At 38.8% G+C, this 18966-nt stretch overlaps 1 protein-coding gene across 2 annotated transcripts in view; it reads right to left on the bottom strand.

Annotated features, from left to right (window-relative positions):
• TLK1 (tousled like kinase 1) overlaps window positions 1-18966 on the bottom strand; it is a 136693-nt gene that overhangs the window by 98789 nt on the left and 18938 nt on the right. Inside the window, exon 1 of one of the 2 annotated variants that reach the window (XM_023542860.2) lies at window positions 2255-2374. The exons of the other annotated variant lie outside the window; for it this stretch is intronic. The gene's annotated coding sequence lies outside the window, so the exon portion shown is untranslated. Of the gene's footprint in view, window positions 1-2254; window positions 2375-18966 lie in introns of those variants that run through there. 2 annotated transcript variants of the gene reach the window in all.

The following is an 18966-nucleotide window of genomic DNA, read 5'->3' as shown; positions in this document are numbered from 1 at the left end:
AATGAAGAAACCTTGAGAATCATGTGGGATACAATCAAAAGCAAAAATCTGTGAGTGATTGGAGTTCCATAACAGGGAGAGAAAAAGGAAAACACAGAGAGGATCACTGAAGAATTGCTGGCAGAAAACTTCCCTAATATCATGAATGATGAAAAGCCGACCATCCAAGAAGCTCAACACACCCCATACAGGATAGACTCCAAAAGAAACATCAAGGCATATCATAATCACACTCGCTAAAACCAAAGACAAAGAAAAAATCCTGAGAGCAGCTCAAGAAAAAACAAAAAGTCACATACAAAGGAGAAACAGTAAGACTAAGCTCATGCAGGCAATAAGACAATAGGATGACATATATAAAACCTTGAAAGAAAAAAACTGCCAACCAAGAGTAACGTAACCTGCAAAACTTTAGTTCAGATATGATGGTGAAATTAGGACATTTCCAGATAAACAGAAATTAAGGGAATATGTAAAAACAAAACAAAACAAAACTTACAAGAATTATTAAAGAGAGTCCTTTGGTCTGGGAACAAACAACATTATATCATGGCCTGAATCTATGACACAAGATTGGACCAGGCAGATAGCAGCCTAGGAAATGAACTCTAAAAGACTATCGAAAATCAAAAGAATTGCAATAGGGAACCAAAGACATTAATTTGTAAATAATAACAATGTCAGAACATGAAAAGAGAGAATAAATGGTGTACGTATAGAACTTTCTAATGGAGAAGAAGGTAAGGTGATACCAAGTAATAATAGACTGGTACAAACCTTGGAAGATAAAGGTAACTTTCAAGGTAACCACAAAGAAAGTTAACAAACCTACTCGTCAAAATAAAAAAGAAAAACAAAGTCTCAATAAAAACAAAATCTACAAAAACAAAAGAAATCCACAAACTAAAAGAACTCAGCGCAGAAGAGTAAGAGGAACAAAGAAAATGTTAGCACCACAAAAAAAGCGCTACAAAATGACAGCAATAAACTCATACCTATAAATAATTACACAAATGTAAATGGCATAAATGCACCCATAAAGAGAAAGAGAGTAACAGAATGGATTAAAAAACAGGATCCATCAATCCGTTGTCTACAAGAGACACACCTTAGAAACAAAGATGCAAATTTATTAAAAATCAAACGATGGAAAAAATATATATCAAGCAAATGCTACCAAAAAAGAGGCGGAGTGGCAACACTAATCTCAGATAAAACAAACCTTAAAACAAAATCCACCATAAAAGACAAAGAAAGACACTATATAATGATTAAAGAGACAATTCATCATGAAGACTTAACCATAATAAACATCTATGTACACAATGACAGGGCTCCAAAATACATAAAACAAACTCTAACAACACTGAAAAGAGAAATTCACAGTTCCACAATAATAGTAGGAGACATCAACATACCACTCTCAGTAAATTAGGACAGAACATCTAGAAAGAAAATCGACGAATATACCAAAGAGCTGAAGACCACAATGAGCCAACTTGACTTCTTAGAGATATATAGAACATTCCATCCAACACCTACAAAATACATATCCTTTTCCAACGCACATGGCACATTCTCTAGAACAGACCACATTTTAGGCCACAGAGCAACCCTGGACAAAGTCCAAAACACTGAGAAAATACAAAGTATCTTCTCTGACCCTTACGTCATCAAAGTAGAAATTAACAACACGAAGAGTAAAGAAAAAAGTCAATTGCAAGGAAACTGAATTAACACCCTGCTTAAAAACCACTGGGTAAAAGAAGAAATCACAGGTGGAATAAAAAAAATTCCTAGAAGCAAATGAGAATGAAAACACATCATACCAAAACATTGGGACACATTAAAGGCAGTCCTCTGAGGTCAATTTATAGCAGTAGATGCACACAACAAAAAAAGAAAAAAAGGGACAAAATCAAAACATTAGCCACACAACTTGAACAAACAAAAACAGAACAGCAAAAGAAGGCTACATCCACCAGAAGAAAGGAAATAATAAAGGTCATAGCAGAAATAAATGAAATGGAGAATAGAAAAACAATAAAAAATAATCAACAAGGGCAGAGCTAAGATGGCAGAATAGACAGACACTTCCAGCAAGCCCTTTTTACAACAAAGACCCGAAAAAACAAGTGAAACGAGTACATTTGTGACAAGCTGGGAGCCCTGAGCATCAAAGGCAAGATTAGACAACAAATTGAGGGGCAGGGGGAGGAAGAGACCGTTCAGAAGTGGACAAGAGTTACCAGACCTGAATCGTGGGCACCCCTCAGGCACCATTCCAGAGCGGTGACAGCGCCAGCACGCTGGTACTAGCCTTCAGCCACAGTTTCCTCAGGGAGAAGGAGCCAGCCACACAGCCTATTCAACCTTCTGGAAACACGAGAACGGCACTCTCAGCAAAAGCTAAGTACTTGCGGATATTTTACCGTGCCCCCCCCCCCACACACACCCAAGCCAGCTTCAGCAGCTGAATCCCTGGGCCTGAGATAAACCCTGGTGAGCACCTAGAGTCATCCTCCTGGCCTTGGCGAAGGAAAAAATTTCCAACTGGGGGGAAAAGATAATTTGCTAGCTCCATTAACTGGGGGAGCTCAGGACAGAAGCGGCTCTTGTCCAGCCGTAAACCATTTGTGGACCTTGAGCACCCTTCCCTTCTACGTGGACCTGTGTGGACCTATTTCAGGAGAATAGGCCCTTGTTGGCAAACTCCAACCATTTCAGCTGTGCGGTTGAGAGGTGGGTGTTTGATGTTTGACATTACTTTGCCTATTAAACAAGGTCCTCACCTACTCACATCAGGAACCTAAGTACTCGTAGCTCCACTCAGGGCACCAAGCCATCCGTGACAGGGGCTCAAAGATAACTGGTACCGCCCAGTCCTTACAACCAAAAACGGTGGGTGCCCATAGTCCCTCTGCAGAACCCACCCACCAGCACGCTCTAGGGAACAGAGATGCACTTTCCTCAGAGACACGTGAGGGTCGGTTCTCAGCCCCCTGCCTTGTTCAGAGTGTGACCCCTGCTACAATCAGATACCAGTATATACGCCAATCACCTCTGCCCCTCTAAGACTGTAGGACAGAGTCTGTACCACACACTTGATCTGCTACCTGGAAACCTGAGCTGAATTCATACAAGAAAACTGAATGGACTCCTAGACTGATATATCTCATAACAGCTATAGCCAACTGAGGACAGGACACAACAGCTCCAAGGGTGAAAATAATCAAGCTAGCTCACTCAAGCAACCCATAGTGGTATACCAAAACTAAACAAAGCAAGCAGCTACGACACAGTAAGCAAGCATAAACTAATACAATAACTTATAGATGGCTCGGAGACAACAGTCAATATCAAGTCACAAGAAGAAACAGACCATGATCACCTCAACTGGATCTCAAAACAAAGAAGCCAGGGATCTTCTAGATGAAAGTGCATTCCTGGAATTACCAGATGAAGAATACAAAAGTTTAATATACAGAACCCTTCAAGACATCAGAACGGAAAAGAGGCAATACACAGAACAAGCCAAGGAACACACAGGTAAAGCAACTGAAGAAATTAGAAAGATTATTCAGGACCATAATGAGAAGTTTAATAAGCTGGAAAAATCCACAGACAGATGGCAATCAGAAATTTAGAAGTTTAAAAATAAAATTACAGAATAAGACCACTCAACAGAAAGTCAGAGGAGTAGAATTGAGCAAGTAGAAGCTAGAATTTCTGAACTCGAAGATAAATCACTTGGCACTAATATGTTTGAAGAAAAATCACATAAAAGAATTAAAAAAAATGAAGAAACCTTAAGAATCATGTGGGACTCTATTAAGAGAAATAAACTATGAGTGATTGGAGTACCAGAACGGGAGGAATACCAGAAAATAAAGACAGAATTGTTGAAGATTTGTTGGCAGAAAACTTTCTTGATATTGTGAAAGATGAGAAGATATCTATCAAAGATGCTCAACGAACTCCACGTAAGGTAGATGTTAAAAGAAAGTCACCAAGACATATTATAATCATACTCGCCAAAACCAAAAATAAAGAATTACAAGAGCAGTGAGGGATAAACGAAAAGTCACCTACAAGGGAGATCCAATAAGAATAAGCTCGGACTACTCAGCAGAAACCATGCAGGCAAGAAGGCAATGGGATGACATATTTAAAAAATTGAAGGAAAAAAATTGCCTACCAAGAATCATATATTCAGCAAAGCTGTCTCTTAAAAATGTAGGTGAAATTAAGATATTTCCAGATAAACACAAGTTGAGGGAATTCGTAAAAACTAAACCAAAACTACAAGAAATACTAAAGGCAGTGCTTTGGTTAGAAAGTCAATAATATCAGGTATCAACCCAAGACCAGAACACTGGGAAGAGCAACCAGAAGTCAACCCAGAGAGGAAATCCACAAAAACAAAGCAAGATTATAAAAAAACAAAAAAACACCCAAAACAGGGTAACAGCGATGTTATTATATAAAACAAGACAACATTAAAATAATAAAGAGGGACTAAGAAATGTAATCATACACCTTCCATATGGAGAGGAAGATAAGGCGATACAAAGAAATAAAAGTTAGTGTTAAATTTAGAAAAACAGGGGTAAACAATAAGGTAACCACAAAGGAGACAAACTATCCTATTTATCAAAATAAAATACAAGGGAAAAATAGAGACTCGGCAGAAACAAAATCAACAACAACAAATATGAGGAAAGGACAATATATAAAGAAAAATCTACTCAGCACATAAAATCAAGTGGGAAAAAGAAACTGTCAAAAACACACACAAAAAAGACATCAAAATGGTAGCACTAAATACCTATCCATAATTACCCTGAATGTAAATGGCCTAAATGCACCAATAGAGAGACAGGGTGGCAGAATAGATTAAAAAACAAGATCCGTCTATATACTGCCTACAAGAGACACACCTTAAACTTAGAGACACGAAGAAACTAAAACTCAAAGGATGGAAAAAAATATATCAAGCAAACAACAATCAAAAAAGAGCAGGAGTGGCAATATTAATTTCTGACAAAATAGACTTTGAAGTTAAATCCATCAGAAAGGATAAGGAAGGACAACATGTAATGATTAAAGAGACAATACACCAAGCAGATGTAACCATATTAAACATTTATGCACCCAATGACAGGACTGCAAGATACATAAAACAAATTCTATGAACATTGAAAAGTGAGATAGACAGCTCCACAATAATAATAGGACATTTCAACACACCACTTTCGGTGAAGGACAGGACATCCAGAAAGAAGCTCAATAAAGACAAGGAAGATCTAAATGCCACAATCAACCAACTTGACCTCGTAGACATATACAGAATCCTCCACCCAACAGCAACCCACTATACTTTCTTTTCTAGTGCACATGAAACATGTTCTAGAATAGACCACATAATAGGTCATAAAGCAAGCCTTAGCAGAATCCAAAACACTGAAATATTACAAAGCATCTTCTCTAACCATAAGGCCATGAAAGTGGAAATCAATAATAGGAAAAGAAATCAAACACTTGGAAACTGAACAATACCCTGCTCAGAAAAGACTGGATTATAGAAGACATTAAAGATAGAATAAAAAAATTCAGAGAATCCAATGAGAATGAAAACACTTCCTATCAGAAACTTTGGGACCCAGCAAAAGTGGTGCTCAGAGGCCAATATATATCAATAAATGCACAAATCCAAAAAGAAGGAAGGGCCAAAATCAAAGAATTATCCCTACAACCTGAACAAATAGAAACAGTGCAACAAAAGAAACCCACAGGCACCAGAAGAAAACAAATAATAAAAATCAGAGCTGAAGTAAATGAAATAGAAAACAGAAAAACAACTGAAAGAATTAACGAGACCAAAACCTTGTTTTTTGAAAAAAATCAACAAAATTGATAAACCACTGGCCAAACTGACAAAAGAAAAACAGGAGAGGAGGCAAATAACACAAATAAGAAATGAGAAGGGCCATATTACAACAGACCCAACTGAAATTAAAAGAATCATATCAGATTACTATGAAAAACTATGTTGCTGTTGTTGTTAGGTGCCATGGAGTCGGTTCCAATTCATAGCAACTCTATGCACAGCAGAGAGAAACACTGCCCAGTCCTGAGCCAACCTTACAATTGTCGTTATGCTTGAGCTCACTGTTGCAGCCACTGTGTCAATCCACCTCGTTCAGGGTCTTCCTCTTTTCCGTTGATCCTGTACTATGCCAAGCATGATGTCCTTCACCAGGGACTGATCCCTCCTGACAACATGTCCAAAGTATGTAAGACACAGTCTCGCCATCCTTGCCTCTAAGAAACATTCTGGCCGCACTTCTTCAAAGACAGATTTGTTCGTTCTTTTGGCAGTCCGTGGTATGTTCAATATTCTTCGCGAACACCACAATTCAAAGGCATCAACTGTTCTTTGGTCTTCCTTATTCATTCTCCAGCTTTCACATGTATATGATGTGACTGAAAATACCATGGCTTGGGTCAGGTGCACCTTAGTCTTCAGGGTGACATCTTTGCTCTTCAACACTTTGAAGAGGTCCTTTGCAGCAGATTTGCCCAATACAACCCGTCTTTTGATTTCTTGACTGCTGCTTCCATGGCTGTTGATTGTGCATCCAAGTAAAATGAAATCCTTGACAACTTCAATCTTTTCTCCGTTTATCATGATGTTGCTCATTGGTCCAGTTGTGAGGATTTTTGTTTTATGCTGAGGTGTAATCCATACTGACAGCTGTGGTCTTTGATCTTCATTAGTAAGTGCTTCAAGTCCTCTTCACTTTCAGCAAGTAAGGTTATGTCATCTGCATAATGCAGGTTGTTAATGAGTCTTCCTCCAATCTTGATGCTCCGTCCTTCTTCGTATAGTCCAGCTTCTCGTATTATTTGTTCACCATACAGATTAAATAGGTATGGTGAAAGAATACAACACTGACACACACCATTCCTGACTTTAAACCAATCAGTATCCCCTTGTTCTGTCCGAACAACTGCCTCTTGATCTATGTAAAGGTTCCTCATGAGCACAATTAAGTGTTCTGGACTTCCCCTTCTTCGCAGTGTTATCCATAGTTTGTTATGATCCACATAGTCGGAATGCCTTTGCATAGTCAATAAAACACAGGTAAACATCCTTCTGGTATTCTCTGCTTTCAGCCAGGATCCATCTGACACCAGCAATGATAACCCTGGTTCCACATCCTCTTCTGAAACCAGCCTGAATTTCTGGCAGTTCCTTGTGGATATACTGCTGCAGCCGTTTTTGAATGATCTTCAGCAAAATTTTGATTGCGTGTGATATTAATGATAGTCTTCTATAATTTCCACATTCAGTTGGATCACCTTTCTTGGGAACAGGCATAAATATGGATCTCTTCCAGTCAGTTGGCCAGGAAGATATCTTCCATATTTCTTGGCAGAGACGAGTGAGAACCTCCAGCATTGCATCTCTTTGTTGAAACATCTCAATTGATATTCCATCAATTCCTGGAGCCTTGTTTTTCGCCAAAGCCTTCAGAGCAGCTTGGACCTCTTCCTTCAGTACCATCGGTTTCTGATCATATGCCACCTCTTGAAAAGGTTGAATATCAACTAATTCTTTTTGGTGTAATGACTCTGTATATTCCTTCCATCTTCTTTTGATGCTTCCTGTGTCGTTTAATATTTTCCCCATGGAATCTTTCACTACTGCAACTCAAGACTTGAATTTTTTCTTCAGTGCTTTCAGCTTGAGAAACACCGAGCGTGTTCTTCCCTTTTGGTTTTCCATCTCCAGCTCTTTGCAAATGTCATTATAATACTTTACTTTGTCTTCTCGAGAGGCCCTTTGAAATCTTCTGTTCAGTTCTTTTACTTCATCAATTCTTCCTTTTGCTTTAGGTGCTCGACACTCAAAAGCAAGTTTCAGAGTTTCCTCTGACGTCCATCTTGGTCTTTTCTTTCTTTTCAGTGACCTCTTGCTTTCTTCATGGATGATGTCCTTGATGTCATTCCACAACTCGTCTGGTCTGCGGTCACTAGTGTTCAGTGCATCAAATCTATTCTTGTGACGGTCCCTAAATTCAGGTGGGATATACTCAAGGTCATATTTTGGCTCTCGTGGACTTGCTCTGATTTTCTTCAGTTTCAGCTTGAACTTGCATATAAGCAATTGATGGTCTGTTCCACAGTCGGCCCCTGGCCTTGTTCTGACTGATGACATTGACCTTTTCCATCGTCTCTTTCCACAGATGTAGTCAGTTTGATTTCTCAAAACGAGAAAAAACAGCTGCAAATATCCACTGATAATCGGAACCTGGAATATACAAAGTATGAATCTAGGAAAACTGGAAATCATCAAAAATGAAATTAGCAATTAGGCTAGATAAAGAAACAAAGGGCATCCAGATGGGTAAGGAAGAAGTAAAAGTATCTCTATTTGCAGATGACATGATCTTATACACAGAAAACCCTAAGAAATCCTCAAGAAAACTAGTGAAACTAATAGAAGAGTTCAGAAGAGTATCAGGATACAAGATAAACACACAAAAATCAGTTGGATTCCTCTGTACCAACAAAAACAACAACGAAGAGGAAATCACCAAATCAATGCCAGTTACAGTATCCACCAAGAAGATAAAATACTTAGGAATAAATCTTCCCACAGATGTAAAAGACTTATACAAAGAAAACTACAGTACACTTCTGCAAGAAACCAAAAGAGACTTACACAAGTGGAAGAAAATACCTTGCTCGTGGATAGGAAGACTTAACATTGTGAAAATGTCTACTCTACCAAAAGGGATCTATACATTTAATGCAATTCCAATCCAAATTCCAACGACATTCTTTAATGAGATGGAGAAACAAATCACCAACTTCATATGGAAGGAAAAGATGCCCCGGAGAAGTAAGCATTACTGAAAAAGAAAAACAAAGTGGAGGCCTCACTCCACCTGATTTTAGAACCTATTATACCGCCACAGTAGTCAAAACAGCCTGGTACTGGTACAACAACAGATACGTGGACCAATGGAACAGAACTGAAAATCCAGACATAAATCCATCCACATATGAGCAGTTGATATTTGACAAAGCCCCCAAAACAGTTAAATGGGGAAAAGACAGCCTTTGTAACAAATGGTGCTAGCATAACTGGATATCCATCTGCAAAAATAATGAATCAAGACCCATAACTCACTCCATGCACAAAAACTGACTCAAAATGGATCAAAGACCAAAATATAAAATCTAAAACAATCAAGATCATGGAAGAAAAAATAGGGACAATGTTACAAGCCCTAATACATGGCATAAACAGTATACAAAATATTATAAAGAATGCAGAAGAAAAACTAGATAACTGGGAGCTCCTAAAAATCAAACAGCTATGCTCAGCCAAAGACTTCACCAAAAGAGTAAAAAGACTACCTATAGACTGGGAAAAGGTTTTTAGCTATGACATTTCTGATCAGCGCCTGATCTCTAAAATCTACATGATACTGCAAAAAGACAAATGACCCAATTAAAAAATGGGCAAAAGATATGAGTAGACACTTCACTAAAGACATTCAGGTAGCTAATAGATATATGAGGAAATGTTCACGATCATTAGCCATTAGAGAAATGCAGATCAAAACTACAATGAGATTTCACCTCACTCCAACAAGGCTTGCATTAATCCAAAAAATGCAAAATAATAAATGTTGGAGAGTCTGTGGAGAGAGTTGAACACTTCTACACTGCTGGTGGGAATGTCAAATGGTACAACCACTTTGGACATCGATTTGGCGATTCCTTAAAAAGCTAGAAAGAGAACTACCATACGATCCAGCAATCCCACTCCTTGGAATATATCCTAGAGAAATAAAGAGCCTTTATACGGACAGATATATGCACACCCATGTGTATTGCAGCACTGTTTACAACAGCAAAAACATGGAAGCAACCAAGGTGCCCATCAACGGATGAATGGATAAATAAATTATGGTATATTCACACAATGGAATACTACACATTGATAAAGAACAGTGAGGAATCTGTGAAACATTTCATAACATGGAGGAACCTGGAAGGCATTATGCTGAGTGAAATTAGTCAGTTGCAAAAGGACAAATATTGTATAAGACACTATTACAAGATCTTGAGAAATAGTTTAAACTGACAAGAAAACATTCTTTTTTGGTTACGAGAAGGGGGAGGGAGGGTGGGTGGGAGAGGGACATTCACTAAATAGATAGTAGCTAAGAACTACTTTAGGTGAAGGGAAAGACAGCACAGGATACAGGGGAGGTCACCACAATTGGACTAAACCAAAAGCAAAGAAGATTCCTGAATAAACTGAATGCTTTGAAGGCCAGCGTGGCAGGGGCAGGGGTCTGGGGACCATGGTTTCAGGGGATATCTAATTGGCATAAGAATATCTATTAAGAAAACATTCTGCATCCCACTTTGAAGAGCGGTGTCTGGGGTCTTAAATGCTAGCAAGCAGCCATCTAAGATACATCGATTGGTCTCAACCTACCTGGATCAAAGAAGAATGAAGAACACCAAGGACACAAGGCGATTATGAGCCCAAGACACAGAAAGGGCCACATGAACCAGAGGCTTACATCATCCTGAGACCAGAAGAACTAGATGGTGCCTGACTACAACTGATGACACCGCCCTGACCGGGAACACAACAGAGAACCCCTGAGGGAGCAGGAGAGCAGTGGGATGCAGACCCCATATTCTCATAAAAAGACCAGACTTAATGGCCTGACTGAGACTAGAAGGACCCTGGTGGTCATGGCCCACAGACCTTCTGTTGGCCCAGGACAGGAACCCCTCCCGAAGCCAACTCTTCAGACATGGATTGGACTGGACAATGGGTTGGAGAGGGATGCTGGTGAGGATTGAGCGTCTTGGATCAGGCAGACACTTGAGACTATGTTGGCATCTCCAGTCTGGATGGGAGATGAGAGGGTGGACGGGGTTAGAAGCTGAAGAAATGGACATGAAGAGAGAGAGTGGAGGGAGAGAGCAGTCTGTCTCATTAGGGGGAGAGTAACTGGGAGTGTGTAGCAAGGTGTATGTGGGTTTTTGTGTGACAGACTTGACTTGATTTGTAAAATTTCACTTAAAGCACACTAAAAATTATATTAAAAAAAAAATCAACAAAACCAAAAGTTGGTTTTCTGAAAGGATCAACAAAATTGACAAACCACTAGCCAAAATGACAAAAGAAAAACAGGAGAAGTTGCAAATAAATCAAATAATTAATGAAGTAGGAGACATTACAACAAACCCAACTGAGATAAAAAGGACCATAACAGAGTGTTATGAAATACACCAACAAATTTGAAATCCTAGAAGATATCGACAAATTTCTAGAAACACACTACCTACCCAAACTAACACATAATGATGTTGAAAATTTGAACAGACCCATAACAGAAGAGATTGAAAAAGTAATTGAAAAAAAAAAAAAATCCCAACAAAAAAAAGTTCCTGGCCCAGATAGCTTCACTGACAAATTCTACCAAACATTCAGAGAAGAGCTTATATCAGTACTACTCAAACTATTTCAGGGCACAGAAAAGGAAAGGATACTTCTGAATTCATTCTGTGAAGCCAGCATAATCTTGATACCAAAACCAGGCAGACACCACAAAAAAAGAAAATTACAGACCAATATCTCTCATGAATATAAATGCAAAAATCCTGAACAAAATTCTAGCCAACAGAATTCAGAATCACATTAAAAAAGAAAAAAAAAAAAACAAACCCATGACCAAGTAGGATTCATATCAGGGATGCAAGGATGGTTCAACATTAGGTCAATCAACATAATCCACCACCTAAATAAAAGGAAAGAAAAGAATCACATGATCATCTCATTAGAAGCAGAAAAGGCATTTGATAAAAACTCTCCATAAAATAGGTATAAAACAGAAATTTCTCAACATAATAAATGGCAACTATGCAAAACCAGCGGCCAACATCATTCTTAATGGAGGGAGGCAGAAAACATTTCACTTGAGAACAGGAACAAGACATGGATGCCGTTTATCACCACTCCTATTTAACACTGGGTTAGAAGTCCTAGCTAGAGCAATAAGGCAATAAACAGATATAAAGGGCATCCAAATTGGTAATGAAGAAGTTAAACTGTCCCTATTTGCGGATGGTATGATACCATACATAGAAAACCCAAAAGACTCCACAAGAAAACTACTAGAGCTAATAGAAAGATTCAGCAGAGCAGCAGGATATAGGATAAACATACAAAAATCAGTTGGATTCCTATACATCAATAAAGAGAACAACGAAAAGGAAACCAGGAAAACAATACCATTTATAACAGCCCCTAAAAGAATAAAATACTTGGGGATAAATCTAACCATGGATGTAAAATGCATATACAAAGAAAACGACAAAACACTACGGTGAGAAACCAAAAGAGATAAACATAAATGGAAAAACATACCATGCTCATGGGTAGGTAGACTCAAGATTGTGAAAATGATAATTCTATCCAAAGTGATTTACAGATACAATGCAATACCAATCCAAACACCAACAATATTCTTAAAAGAGATGGAAAAACTGATCATTAAGTTTATACGGAAAGGGAAGAAGCCCCGGATAAGTAAAGCACAATTAAAGAACAAGAATAAAGTAGGACGACTCTCACTACCTGACCTCAGAGCCTACTCTACAGCCACAGTAGTCAAAACAGCCTGGTACTGATATGACAGATACACTAACCAATGGAACAGAGCTGAGAACCCAGATGTAAATCCATCCACCTATGATCACCTGATCTTCCACAAGGGCCCAAAGTCCATCAAATGGGGAAAAGAGTCTTTTTAACAAATGGTGCTGGCAAAACTGGATGTCCAGCTGCAAAAAAAAAATGAAAAAGAACCCATACCTCACACCATATGCAAAAACTAACTTAAAATGGATCAAAGACCTAAATATAAAGCCAAAAATTATAAAGTTCATAGAAGAAAAAAATAGGATCAGCGCTAGAGGCCCTAATACATGGCATTAACAGGATACAAACCACAACCAACAACACAAGCTCCAGAAGATAAGCTAGACAACTGGGATTTTCTAAAAATTAAGCACTTAGGCTCATCTAAAGACTTCACCAAGAGAGTAAAAAGAGAACCTACAGACTGGGAGAAAAATTTTGGCTACTACAAATCACACAAAGGTCTAATCTCCAAAATCTACAAGAAAATCCAACACCTCCACAACAAAAACAACCCAATTGAAAAATGGGCAAAGGAAATGAACAGACACTTCACAAAGAGGACATTCAAGTGACCAACAGACACATGAGGAAATACTCACGATCTCTAGCCATCAGAGAAATGTAAATCAAAACCACAATGAGATACCATCTCACAACCCCATTATTACTGGCGTGAATCAATAAAATATGAAGAAATGTTAAGAGACGCTGCACAGAGATTGGAACTCTTATTCACTGCTGGTGGAAATGCAAAATGATACATCCATTTTGGAAAACAATATGGCGCTTCCGTAGAAACCTAGAAATAGAAATACTATATGATCCAGAAATCCTCCTCCTAGGAATATATCCTAGAGAAATAAAGAGTTGTCACAAAAATAGACATATGCACACCCATGTTCACTGCAGCACTGTTCATAATAGCAAAAAGATGGAAAGAGCCTAGATGCCCACCAACAGATAAACTGTGGTACATACACACAATGGAGTATTATGCAACGATAAAGAACAATGATGAATCTGTGACGCATCTCATAATATGGAAGAATCTGAAGGACATTATGCTGAGTGAACTAAGTCAATCACAAAAGATCAAATAGTGTATGAGACCACTACTGTAAAATCTCTTGAAAAGGTTTACGTACAAAAAGAAACAATCTTTGACGTTATGAGGGAAGGAAGGGGTAGAAATGGAAAAAACGCTTAACAGACAATAGATAAGTGGTAACTTTGGTGAAGGGTACGACAGTACACAATACTGAGGAAGCTAGCACAACCTGTTCAAGGCAAGGTCAGGGTAGCTCCACAGACACATCCAAGCTCCCTGAGGGAACAAACTGCTGAGCTGAGGGCTGTGGGGACTATGATCTCGGGAAAACACCTAGCTCAATTGGCATAACAGAGTTTATAAAGAAAGTTCTACATTTTACTTTGGTGAGTAGCGTCTGGGGTCTTAAAAGCCTGTGAGCGGCCATCGAGAATACTCCACTGGTCTCACCCCTTCAGGAGCAAGGAAGAATAAAGAAAACTAAAGACACAAGGGAAAGATTAATCCAAAGGACTAATGGACCACACCTACCACAGCCTCCACCAGACTGAGTTCAGAACCACGAGATGGTGCCCAGCTACCACCACTGACTGCTCTGATAGAGATCACAAGAGAGGGTCCCAGACAGAGCTGGAGAAAAATGTAGAACAAAATTCTACTCAGAAAGAAAGACGAGACTTGCTGGCCTGACAGAGACTGGAGAAATGCTGAGAGTATGGCCCCTGGACTCCTTTTCAGCTCAGTAATGAGGTCACTTCTGAGGTTCACCCTTCAGCCAGAGATTGAACAGGCCCATGGAACAAAAGAATACTAAAGGGGCACCAGCCCTGGGGGAAGTACTGCAAGGCAGGAAGGAACAGGAAAGCTGGTAATAGGGAACCCAGGGTTGAGAAGGGAGAGTGTTCACATGCTGTGGGGTTAAACAATGTCATAGAACAATACTTGTACTAAACTGTTTGATGAGAAACTAGTTTGTTCTGTAAACCTGCACTGAATGTACAATTAAAAAAAAAAGTTGTAAAAAAAAAAAAAAACTATTGTTAACCAAGGTTCCAGTTCACACATGCACGAGTTTATTCCAAAAAAAAACATGTTTAAATATGACTCTGATCAGTGGATGGGTGCAGACATGTTCTCTCAGCAATATGCTCATCTTAAGTCTTGTTAAGGTATCGTCAGAAAAAAAAAGGATACTTTTTGTGCCACGGAAAAAAATAATTTTCAGGTCAGGGCTAATGACAAATTTTTAACAAAACCCAAGTGGACATCTTCCCAAATCATTGAAGCTTTGCAACAAGTTTATGGGAATGCTGCCCCACACAAAACAGCAGTTTTTAGATGGACCAACCATTTTAAGGAAGGTTGGGAAGACCTCGAAGATGAGCCAAGAGAGGGAAGCCTGCTCAGAAGGTTATGGCAACTGTTTTCTGGGGTTCCTAAGGGGTTATCATGACAGATTTTCTCGAACGACAGAGAACAATCACGGGGCTTATTATGAAGAAGTTTTAAGAAAGCTGAAAACTGCACTGGTAAGAAAAAGGCCAAAAGGCCAGGAAAGTTACGCCAAATAATTTTTTTCCATCATAACAACGCACCAAGCTCATTCTTCGAGGGTACCAAAGGTGTCCTATGAGAAGTCAGTTGGTAAACCTTATGCCATCCACCCTACAGCCCTGATCTTATCCCTTCAGACTTTTTTGTTCCCAAAACTCAAAGAATATTTAAAAGGAACCTGATTCGAGTCCCTAGAAGATGCCAAAACTCCTGTTTTGACATCCTCCAAAACTCCTGTTTGGACATGGTATAAATCGAAGCACACAGAATTCTTTGGGGAAGTGTTAGTGAGACGGAAGTACTGCCTTCAGAAGACCTAGGTGGAGAATATGTTGAGAAACAACAGCTTCACATTTTGATATTTTTGTTTAGTAAAGGTTTCTATGATTTTGTAGCAATATTCTTTGACTTACTCTCATATATATATTATATACACATGCAGATATATGTGTACATATACACACATACATATTTTTATATTATTCACATTTATATTAGTTAAAGCCTGCATTTTAAAGATAAGGAAATTGAGATATTGAAAGTTACACTGCCCTTTTTTAGAGCTTATTATCAACTCAACTGAGCATCCGTATTTAAAAAGAAGGGTCCAAAAGAAGGGTCTGGGTGTACACATGTATGAAACAGAGAGAGAGAGAGAGAGAGAGAGAGAGAGAACGTATGTGCACGCACAGGGAGGAGAAATCTAGCAAAGTTTCAAAATAGGAATTTGGTAAAAATATGACCTGTTAATTACCTTCTCTTCACAACTAGAACGTCAACTTGTATCCTGTCTCTAACCTCCCAAGTACTAACTACACAAGAATCTATTTTGGTTTTGTGCCTCACCCCATTATTAACGTAGTATGTGTTTGTTGTAATAAACAATATGGAAACATAAAAGTGAAAAGTTCCAATACTCCCATGTCTCCCAAAATCCCACCCCTCAGAGGTAACCATCTGACATGTACTTAAAACACATAGTAATGATTTACTGCTTCGCAGTACTCCTTACTCCTTCTCAGTCTTTTCTTTTGGTATGGGCTGAATTGTGCCCCCCAAAATGTGTGCCAACTTGGCTAGGCCATGAGTCCCAGGACTGTGTGGCTGTCCTCCATTTTGTGATCTGACATAATTATCCTTTGTATGCTAAATCCTAACCTCTACGATGTTAATGAGGAGGGATTAGAGGCAGTTATATTAACAAGGCAGGACACAATCCATGGGATTAGGTTGTATCTTGAGTCAATCTCCTTTGAGACATAAAAGAGAGAATCGAGCAGAGAGGAGAAGGACCTCATTACCACCAAGAAAGAAGGGCCAGGAGCAAGCATGTCCTTTGGACTCAGGGTCCAAGCTAGCCCTTTACAAAAAAAGTTTGCCAACCCATGCTCAATACCCAATTCCAAAACAAGGAACCAGGTGCAGAGCAGAAATAAAATGAAATAAAAAAGAATAAATATCAATGAAGATGTTGATTCAATGAATAGACCTTTTTCTTTATTGTGCTTTAAGTGAAAGTTTACAGTTCAAGTTAGTTTCTCACACAAAAATTTATACATAGTGTGACCCTAGCTGCTCTCCCTATAATGTGACAGCACGCTCCTCCTTTCCACTCTGGATTTCCCGTGTCTGTTCAACCAATCCCTGACCCTTTCTGCTTTCTCATCTAGCCTCCAGACAGGAGCTGCCCATTTAGTCTCACATATATACCTGAGCGAAGACACACACTCTTCACGAGTATCGTTTTATGTCTCAAAGTCCAGTCTAATCTTTGTCTGAAGAGTTGGCTTTTACAATGCTTTTAGATTTGGGCTATCAAGAGAGTCCCGGGGCCACGTCTTCTGGGGTTCCTCCAGTCTCAGACCATTAAGTCTGGTCTTTTTACTAGAATTTGAGTTCTGTAACACATTTTTCTCCTGCTCCGTCAGGGACTGTGTGTTGTGTTCCCCATTCAGGGCGGTCATTTGTGGTAGCTGGGCACCATCTTGTTCTTCTGGTCTCAGGCTGACAGAATCTCTGGTTTATGTGGCCCTTTCTGTCTCTTTGGCTAATATTTTCCTTGTGTCTTTGGTGTTCTTCATTCTCCTTTGCTCCAGGTAGCTTGGGACCAATTGATGCATCTTAGATGGCCGCTTGCTAGCTTTTAAGACCCCAGATGCCACTCACCAAAGTGGGATGCAGAACGTTGTAATACACTTTGTTATGCCGATTGACCTAGATATCCCCTGAAACCATGGTCCCCAGACCCCCACCTCTGCTACTCTGTCCCTAGAAGTATTTGGCGTATTCAGGAAACTTCTTAGCTTGGTTTAGCCCAGTTGTGCTGACTTTCCCTGTATTGTGTGTTGTCCTTCCCTAGATTCAATGAAGGGACTTTTTAAAATAAAACAAACACAGTCTTTTACATATAGCTTCTTATTTGATTTCTACCACCACACCTACAGACACACACAGATACGTCAGCACATGCTGGATTTTTTAATACCTGCAGGATCTGGACTAAGCCCAAACCTTAGAATAAAATTTCATTAGTTACTAAGCTCACTGGGCACTCTTAATAAACATAAAACTTATACAATTAATTACACAGCTTTGTCATCTCAAAAAGCTAGGCTAAAAGTCATTTTTACTTTATACGAATTTAGAAAATAATTCCAAGTAATAGTTAAAATATACAATAAAATTGCTGAGAACCCATGGCACCAATTTAATGAAAAGTCTGATCACCTTTATCATTTGCCTGTTAAAAGTAAGCTCAAGAAGGTTGAGGTTAGGTTGTAATTTATCAAAAGATTGGCTTTAAAAGATAAGTCGATGCTTGCTACTATCAAGAAGTTCTTAACTAGCCAAGGCACCTACATTTTAGCCAGCAACTTTATTAACACAAAATTTCGGGAAGAAAAACATCTGTTATATCTCAAGGTACTTAAAACAGTGTATTTAATATATTTATTTTGGTTTCAGTAAATTGAGGATAGATAACCACTATAAAACCCCATTGCTGTCGAGTCAATTTCAACTCATAGCGACCCTATAGGACAGAGTAGAACTGCCCCATAGGGTTTCCAAGGAGCACCTGGTAGATTCAAACTGCTGACCTTCTGATTAGCAACTGTAGCTCTTAGCCATTTTGCCACCAGAATTTCCAATAACCACTATAAACTGATCTTAACAAGGAGGCTACCATACCATGATACACGGGTCTGAAAAATCAAACCTTCAAACTTCCAATGTCAGTATTTGGGTGACAAACTAATTTAGCTCCTCTTAAAAAAAAAAAAAATCCCCATCAATTTTCTTCTCTGCTGCTCCTTAATCTATGGAAGTAAATTGGCCAATTCAGACAAGTAATCTTAACATAAGAACTACCACACTCCTCTAAGTCAGTAATTATGGATTGAAAAAAAAAAAAGCTTTAGCAGCAATAAGCAATTGTAATGGGTCCATGGCATCAAGGATGTGCGACCTCTGTTAATTCACTTAGCTCAGTTTTTAAAAAAACACATATCTAAACAATTCTACGATGAAGCAATTCAAAGTTACTCCTTTTGAATAAATTTGATGTGTAATTCTTAAAACAAATAATTCACATATAGAAAAAAAATAGACATGTGAA

Source organism: Loxodonta africana, chromosome 6, assembly GCF_030014295.1.
Source record: "Loxodonta africana isolate mLoxAfr1 chromosome 6, mLoxAfr1.hap2, whole genome shotgun sequence".
In the NCBI taxonomy this organism is placed as follows: Eukaryota; Metazoa; Chordata; class Mammalia; order Proboscidea; family Elephantidae; genus Loxodonta; species Loxodonta africana.
This window is presented reverse-complemented; position numbering and strand designations above follow the sequence as displayed.